General features: G+C 37.1%; 1 pseudogene; it reads left to right on the plus strand.

Annotated features, from left to right (window-relative positions):
* Nucleotides 1–3220: 3220 nt before the first annotated feature.
* On the plus strand, nt 3221–6860 carry LOC111161003 (annotated as a pseudogene).
* The last annotated feature ends 967 nt before the right edge of the window (nt 6861–7827 follow it).

Here is a 7827-nt window from a genome sequence, read left to right on the forward strand (position 1 = left end):
TTCTCTTCTCAAGCCTAGTGAATATCCTTATGACTGTTCCTTTAAATTCTCCATCAGGTGTGTTACTTATATCTGTTTCACTTAGATCTCTGGCCATAGTCTTAACTTATTCTTTCATCTGGGATAAATTTCTTTTCTTCGCATTTTGTCTAAGGCTCTGCCTTCTTCTACCATGTATTAGAAAAAACAATTATGCTTTCTGCTTCTGAAGGGCAGAAAGAAGAGGCCATGTAGTGTCCCGGACCTGGTGCTTCATAGAGTCTCTGGTGTGTGCTGCATGTGCTCTGCTGTTGTGTTTTGGCTGCTCTACCCTTCAGGCCACTCATTCCCAGAGGCTCTCCTTGCCTGTTGAGGGCAGTGTTTGTTCCTTGGTCAGAATGTGATGAGTTTTTGTTCGTTTGTTTGTTTGTTTTTGTTTTTTTAACATACAATGTATTATTTGTTTCAGGGGTACAAGTCTGTGACTCATCAGTCTTATACAATTCACAACGTTCAGCATAGCATATACCCTCCCCCAAGTTCATCACTCAGCCACCCCATCCCTCTCCTCCCCCCAGTTTTAACTAGCTGTACTCTGGTTTGCTTGTGAAATGAGACCTGATACTAGTTCCACTAGAACTAAGGTATTGCAGATCTGTTTGGGAGATGTGGTGTGGGTTGGATTTTGTGCTAGTTCTAGGGGAGGGGCCTGCCATTTGGGACTGAAGCAAGCTTGACTAAAAAGGACAGCTCCTCCAGAGAGCAGGGTGTGTGGCTTGGTGTAAGCAAGTTAAGCAGCCAGTGTGTGCTCTGTGCTGCTATCAGCAAGTGGCTCTGGGTGTATGCTGAGGAGTGGGGAGTGGGAGAGAATGGTACTGACCAGGTCCATTCTCCCCGGAGAGGCATGTCCTGGAAGGCTGCCACTCAGGGAAGAACACCCAGAAGAGTGAATAATACCCCTACCTCTAACCCCCATGAAATCCAGGCATTATTCAGATCGCTGTTGCCATGCTCTTTGTCTCTAGGCTTTTGCCTGCCTTCTCTCCAGGAGCAGCCCAGTGCCTTCCTGATTTTATTCCAGCCAAGCCTGCTGACCTTGAAAACTCCAGGGTTTAGGGAAGTGGTTTGGGCAGGGGTCTGTGCAGGTCTTCTGGAGGAGTGGCCCGCAGCACTGGAACTGATGTGAGCTTGAGAGAGAAGGGCAGTCACACCAGAGCACATGTGTGTGGGACTTGATGTTACCACGTTAGGCAGCCTGTGTCAGCCCTGATCTGCTTCCCACAGGTGGCTATGTGTTTATGCTGAGGGGTGGGGGAGGGAAATGGTGCCAGCCATCTCCTTTGTTCTTGGAGAGGAGTTTCCCTGAATGCTGCCTTTCAGGAAAGCACTTTGAGAAGAGTTGAATAATCTCCTCCCACTGTGCCCCAGGCATTCTTCAGATCACTGTTTCCACTCTGTCTCCCCACAGGTTGTTTGCCTGCCTTCTCTCCAGGAGCAGCACAGTGCCCTCCAGGCTAATACCAGCAAAGCCCACTCTCATTTAAAACTCTAGGCCTTAAGCCCTGCTGGTTGTAAGGACTCAGAGAATTCAGCTCCTTTCACTTTTCAAGCCAACTGCTTTGGGAGAAATGCTCTCCAGGTGCATTCCCCAGTATGATCCTCTATCTCTTGCCCTTTTCCTCCCCAACTGCTCCCTCTCCTCTGCATCACCAGCAGTCCCTGTATGTCCTACCTTCTATGTGGCCTCTTTTTCCCCTTAAGTTGTGGAGTTTGTTCTGCCAGTGTTCAGATTGAGTTTGGGGGGTATTCAGGATGAGTTTATTTAGTGGTGTTCATGGAAGAGATGGGCCTGTGGACCTCCTACTTCACTACTATCTTCTTGAATCTGATTATTTGCTTTCACTAAAAAACTTTCTCATTTAGACATAGTCCCACTTAATTATTTGTGCTTTTATTGCTTGTCCTTTAGGTGTCATATCCAAAAATAATTTCTAAGACCAATGTCAAAGATGTGTTCTCTTATGGTTTTATTTTTGTTGTTGTTATTGTTGTTGTTGTTGTTAGAAATTTTATGATCTCAGGTCATACCTATAGTCTTTAACATATTTCAAGTTAATTTTTGTGAGCATAAATAGTGGTCCAGTTTCATGCTTTTGCATGTAAACATACAATTTTCCCAGTACCATTTATAGAAGAAATGATCTTTGGAGTGCCTGGGTGGCTCAGTGGGTTAAAACCTCTGCCTTCAGCTCAGATCATGATCTCAGGGTCCTGGGATCAAGTCCCACACTGGGCTCTCTGTTCAGCAGGGACCCTGCTCCCCCCCCCCCCGCCAACCTGTTTGCCTACTTGTGATCTCTCTCTGTCAAATAAATAAATAAAATCTTTAAAAAAAAGAAAAAATGATCTTTTCACCATTAAATGTTCTTGGACCCTTTGTCAAATATTAGTTGAACAGATGTGCATGAGTTTATTTGTGGACTCTTGATTCTCTTCCATGTATCTATTTTATGCAAATAGTATACTGTTTTGATTACTATAGATTTATAGTATAGTTTAAAATCAGGAAGCATAATGCCTCCTGCTTTGTTCTTCTTTCTCAATATTCTGTTCACAATCTTCTGTGGTTTCATATAAATTTTAGGATTGTTTTCTTTTATTTTTATAAAAAATTACTTGAATCTTACAGGGTTGGCATTCAATGTGCAGATAACTTTGGGTAGTAGGGATATTTTAACAATATTAATTCTATAAGCCATGAGCACGATATATCCTTTATTTATGTCTTATTCAAATTCTTTCACCAATGTCACAGTTTTCAGTGCAGAGATCTTTCACCCCTTGTGTTAAATTTATTCCTAAAGAATTTTCTTTTTGAAGCTATTATAAATGGGATTGTTCCCTTTATTTCTTTTTAAGATAATTTGTTGTTAGTATATGGAAACATTATTGATTTTTTTAATGTTGATTTTATATCCTGCAACTTCATGGCATTTATTGATAAGATCTAAAAATTTTGGTGGAATCTTTAGGATTTTCAATATATAAATCATGTCATGTGTAAACAAAGTTAATTTTACTTCTTCCTTTGTGATTTAGATGCTTTTTGTTTCTTGTTTTTCTTATTGCTCTGGCTAGGACATCCAGTACTATGATAATTTAGAGTGGTGTGAGTGGCCACTCATATCTTGTTCTTGATCTCTTAAGTGGAAAATTTTTTGACTTTTCACCATGAAGTATTATGTTAGCTGTGGGTTTGTCATATTTAGCCTTCATTGTGTTAAGGTACATTCCTTCTGTACTTAATTTATTGAGAGTTTTATTAGGAATGCATGTGGAATTTTGTCAAATGCTCTTTCTTCCTCTGTATAGGTGATAATTTGATTTTTTTTAACCCTGACCTGAAGGTCTTTTAAAGATTGAAGTATAATTGAAATATAACATTATATTAGTTTCAGGTACACAACATAATGGTTCAATATCTGCCTACACTGCTAAATAATCACAATAAACCTAGTAATCATTTTTCACCATAAAAAGTTTTAATTTTTTTGTGATGAGAAATTTTAGGATTTACTCTATTGGCAACTTTCAAATATGCACTACAATGTTATTGACTACAGTTACTGTGTTGTACATTACATCTCCATAACATGTATTTTATATTGGAAAGATTTTACTTCTTGACCCCCTTTACCCATTTCACCCAACCCAAAGCTCTCTCCACTCTAACACCCACAGTTCTGTCCTATCAGTGAATTTTGTTTTGGTTTTAGATTTCTCATATAAGTGAAATATGGTGTTTGTTTTTTCTCTATCTGACTTATTTCACTTACCATAATTCCCTCAAGGTCCATCAGTGTTGTCACAAATGTCAAGATTTCATTTTTTTTAATGGCTGAATACTATTACATTGCATTTATATACCACATCTTTGTTATCCATTCATCCATTGAAAGACACTTAGGTTATTTCCAAATCTTGGATATTGTAAATAATACTACAATGAACATAAGGGTGTATATATCTTTTAGAAGAGGTGTTTTCATTTTATTTTTCCAGATAAAAGCTTAGTAGTAGAATTGTTGGATAAGATGGTAGTTCCATTTTTAATTTTGTGGAGAAACTCCGTATTGTTTTAAATAGTGGTTGCACCAATTTAAATTCCCACCAACAATGCACGAGAATCCCCTTTTCTCCACATTTTAGCCAACACTCATTATTTCTGGTCTTTTTGATACTAGCCATTCTAACAGATGTGAGGTAGTATCTTGTGAATTTGATTTGCATTTCCCTGATAATTAGTGATGTGGTACATTTTTTCATAGACCTGTTGGTCATCTAGATGTCTTATTTGCAAAAAAGAAATCTATTCAGGTCCTCTGACAATTTTTCAATCAGCTTTTTTTTTTTTTTTTTTTTGCTATTGAGTTCTGTGAGTTCTTTATATATTATCTTCATTAATCCTTTACCAGATATGACTTGCAAATATTTTCTTTCATTCAGTAGGTTTCTTTTTTTTTTTCTTTAAAGATTTTAATTTGACAGAATAGAGCAAGAAAGCACAAGGAAGAGAAGTGGCAGAGGGAAAAGGAGAATCAGGATCCTTGCTGAGCAGGGAGCCCCATGTGGGGCTTTATGCGGGGCTTGATGTGGGCTCAATCCCAGGATCCTGGGATCATGACCTGAGCTGAGGCAGATGCTTAACTCACTAAGTCACCCTGGTACCCCATCATTCAGTAGATTTCTTTATCATTTTACTTGATGCTTTCCTTTGCTGAACAGAAGCTTTTTAGTTTGATATAATCCCTTTTGTTTATTTGTATGGGTTTGTGGGTTTTGTTTTGTTTTTTTGCCTTTCTTTTAAGTCAGGTACAAGTTGCCAGAACCAATGTCAAGGAGCTTATTGTGTGTATTTTATTCTAGGAGTTTTATGTTTTTAGGTCTTCCTTTTAAGTCTAAAACATTTGAGTTCATTGTGTATGATGTAAGATAATAGTCTAGTTTCATTCTTTTGCACAAGGCTGTCTAGTTTCTCCAACACCATTTACTGAAGAGATTATACTTTCCCCATTGTATATACATAGATTTTTTTGTCATAAACTTCAAGTGAGTTTATTTCTGAACTTTCTATTTCTTCCATTGATTTTTGTGTCTGTTTCTTGGCAATACCATACTGTTTTAGTTACTATACCCTGTAATACAGTTTTAAATAAAGAATGTGATGCCTCCAGTTTTGTTCTTCTTTCTCAACATTGTTTTGGGTATTCATGATGTTTATCAGATACATGCAAATTTTAAGATTGCTATTTCTGTGGAAAAATGTCATTGAAATTTTGATAAGGGACAGTAGATGGAACCTAGACTCAAATGGTCCAAAACACGGGATACAACAGCTGGACAGCCTCACAGAACCTTGGAATGTAAGGAGGAGGACAACAGCTGTGGCAGAAGTACTGGGCAAGCAGAAGATGGCCAAGGTCCCTTAAAAAGTCCTTTCAAGACAGTCTTGAAGACATAAAGAAATGGATGAAAGAGAATAGGAATAAAAATTCGCCAGAGATGGCAAACGAAAGCCTTTTGTAACTGCACCATGCCAAATAGTCTCTAACACTTCTAGACTGCAAAAACAAAACAAAACAAAACAAAACAAACTACCAAGACAACAACAGAATGTTAGTTTTAGCTTTGGAAAATGAAAAATCCGAAGTGAGAGTAGCCCAAGATATCATCCTCCAACTGAGGAAAGAATGTTACTACCTCACATGTCAGCTACATGCATTGAAAGAAAAACTTCACACCAAAGAGAAGAAACTGTTCAAAACTAGGAAATATGTCCCTCTGGAATGGACTCCAATAGTGACAACAACTCTGGGCATTTATTTGTAAGGATATACCACAAGTTCCTCTTTAGGAAGCTCAATTTCCAGGACAAAGAGAATCATTCCAAATAGAAGAGCAAATACCTATTTTTCAAGATAGACTGGGATTTGATTTAGATTCAGATGAAGATAAATCTGCTGATAATGTCTTACCTAGAACTGTATCTGTCCATCAAAGTTTAAAGAAACATTTTAACAATCTATGTCAGTTCAATACCTTGGATGATTTTAAAATCAGTCATTTCCCAGTGCAGCCTTTTGAATCTGAAATAATTAGATGTGTAGACCCACTAGTAAACATGAACATACCTGAAAACATAGAACAAAGTGTTTGTCAATGAAGTAAGGATCAAATTAACTTATCACCAATGTTGACTGATTCAGGAAGACCTATTAAAACAAAAGAAAACATTTTAGAATATAAGTTTGAACAAACTAAAAGTAAGCATAGAGGTGCAGAAGGAAGAAAAGGAGACTGGCAAAGCTAATAGAGAAAATAAAAATCTGTATCAAAGTATAGTGGAGCAAATGTAAAAATTAAAAAAAAAACTGTTTCAAAAAAAAGTTAGATGAATCTGTCACTTCCAGTGATGCTTACAATTTTAATTTGAAAGATGGTATTCATCTCACTCCTTTCTGACAAAAAAAATGAGCAATGATTCTAACAGAAAAGAAAACAACAATGAATTTGAAGTGAGTATCTGTGAATCAAGTGGTTCAGGAGATTATTCCTATGACCTCTATTTGCCCAGTTGCACATTCAGTCTTGAATCAGATAGGAGTATAGTTGCCACATCTCAACCTAAAAATGCACTAAAATATAGGGATGAAAAAGAGATGGAAGATTCTAAGCTTACATAAACTCCTATCAGTGCACTACCTAAAACTCGCCGCTTACCTCATTTTAGCCTGAAGGATATCACCAATGTCTCCTGGCATCCTATAGTGAAAATCAGAAAATTTCTCTTTCTCCAAAAAAGAAATCAGCAGTGTCTCTAAGTGCACGTGGGCAGTCAGTATGAATTATAAGGAACCCACACTCACTCAAAACTTATAGATTTGTGTTTCTTGAATTCTCCGATTTTCAAACAGAAAACAGATTCCAGATGCTGTTCTAAAAATAAAAATATATGAAGCAAATACAGTGAAGTGTTTGTTGGATGCTGTTTAAATTCTTCCTACTATAGCTCCTATCTCTCCAAGAGAGAATCTCTAAGATAGTACACAATAGGGTTGGACTGTTGTCATGGAATATTCTTTGAACTGTAGATCACAAAAATTTCTTCAAAACTATACTTCAAATGTGATACTTTTTTTCATACCATTAATAAATTTCATTTATTTTTTTCCTTTAAATATAAATAACAGGACCTAAACCCTATTTCTTTTTTTTTTTTTTAAAGATTTTATTTATTTATTTGACAGAGAGATCACAAGCAGGCAGAGAGGCAGGCAGAGAGAGAGGAGGAAGCAGGCTCCCCTAGACAGCAGAGAGCCCGATGCGGGGCTCGATCCCAGGACTCTGAGATCATGACCTGAGCCGAAGGCAGCGGCTTAACCCACTGAGCCACCCAGGCGCCCCTAAACCCTATTTCTTAAACTGCCCCAAAACTCTTAATTTTACTCAGAATGTATCTTCTACAAAAAATTTTTAGAAATGAATAATCAAATTAGGATGTTTTAATTACAAGCTTTTGGTGTCTTTATTTCTTCTGTAAGTGGAAAAATGCTAGAATGAATGATTTTTGGATACAGGCCAAGGATCTTTTGAAACTCTTTGTATAATATTGGAATAAATAAATCCTTGACATGTACAGTAGGGTATACCTTAAGTTGTTTGTGGATCCCTTATACCACTGGTCTATTTAAAATTTCAAATAAAATGTGAGATCATTATTAAAGAATTAGTGGTTTCTTTAGGCTCAGGGAATAGGTAAGTGAATACCAAGCTCTATGTGTACATTGT

This window comes from Enhydra lutris, unplaced genomic scaffold (genome assembly GCF_002288905.1).
Source record: "Enhydra lutris kenyoni isolate GAN:26980312 unplaced genomic scaffold, ASM228890v2 scaffoldscaffold81, whole genome shotgun sequence".
NCBI classification, from domain to species: domain Eukaryota; kingdom Metazoa; phylum Chordata; class Mammalia; order Carnivora; family Mustelidae; genus Enhydra; species Enhydra lutris.